Raw genomic sequence first — 1,426 nt, forward strand, 5'->3', positions numbered from 1 at the left:
ACATCTCTGTCTGTCTGTCTGTCTGTCTGTCTGTCTGTCTGTCTGTCTGTCTGTCTGTCTGTCTGTCTGTCTGTCTGTCTGTCTGTCTGTCTGTCTGTCTGTCTCGCTCTCTCTCTCTTTCTCTTTCTCTGTCTCTCTCTCTGTCACTCTCTTTCTCTGTCTCTCTCTCTGTCACTCTCTTTCTCTGTCTCTCTCTCGCTTGGTATCACTCTCACTCCTTCAGGCTATTCCCTCTACAGTTGAATACAGAGGCACTTCATGCTGAGCACCTCCAATCCTCTGGGAATGCTCTAGAAGTTGTTGGTGTACATTAACCATGACACCTATCTCTCTTACCTTGGGCCATTACAGAGGTAGGATCTTAATTTGAGCCAGTTTGCTACAGCAGGTAAATAATCCTGCAGCAACAGGAAATGTGAATTATTATGTGGATTATAATTAATGGACTTTTTTTTTAAATGACAAACTTCAGAAGCCTTTTTAAACCTTGAATACACTACAAGTTTGCATTTCCTGCTGTGCAGGAAAATTCTCAGCAACAAAAGAGTGATGAAATGAAGATCTTCCATCTGTAGGTTGAGCAAAACCCATCCCACAAACAAAGGCTCAGTTAGCAGCACAAAACATGTATGTTACAGTATAAAGTTGGTCCTACCTTTGGCCATTTGGGGTTCAGCAGGCGGGCTTTGAGGGCGTCGTCCAGGGCGGTCTGGTACTGTCCAAGGCGGAGATGGGCCGCTGAGCGGTTACTGTACAGGATGCAGTTCTGAGGGTCTGCAGACAGGGCCTTCCCATAGAGCTGCACCGCCTGGTTGTACTGCCCCCGCTGGCACGCCTGGTTACTGCAACGCACTGCATCCAGAAACTCTGTCTTAGAAAGGATAGGAGGCCCAGGAGGGATGGAGGGAGCGATGGAGGGATGAAGGTCTGTCTTACGGAGAGAGGGAGGGATGGAGGGATGAGGGTCTGTCTTGCAGAGAGTGGGAGGGATGGGTGGAGCAGAGGTAGAGGACGAAGAGGAGGAAGAGGGAGGGTTGGTGCTTCGGCCAGAAGAGCGAGGGCCAAAGAGAGAGAACTAAAGAGGAGAAGAGAGAGGGGGATGGGAGGAAGAAAATAAATGTAGGGAGGAGTGGTCAGTTATCTTTTAATTCAATCAAATACCTTTTTCTCAACATTCCAGTAATTTGACAGTCAAGTTGTGTCATCATTCCCTGATGAGGATCATGCTGATGTGCAGCTGACTTTCTACTCCGTTCCACCAAAACATCAAAGCAATGTTTATATCTACATTTTATATAGTGTGTGAGTGTGTGTTTGTGAGTGTGACAGCGTGTGTGTGTAATGAGTGTGTGTTTGTGAGTGTGACAGCGTGTGTGTGTAATGAGTGTGTGTTTGTGAGTGTGACAGCGTGTGTGTGTAATGAGTG

Source organism: Salmo salar, chromosome 13, assembly GCF_965601325.2.
Source record: "Salmo salar chromosome 13, fSalSal1, whole genome shotgun sequence".
In the NCBI taxonomy this organism is placed as follows: Eukaryota; Metazoa; Chordata; class Actinopteri; order Salmoniformes; family Salmonidae; genus Salmo; species Salmo salar.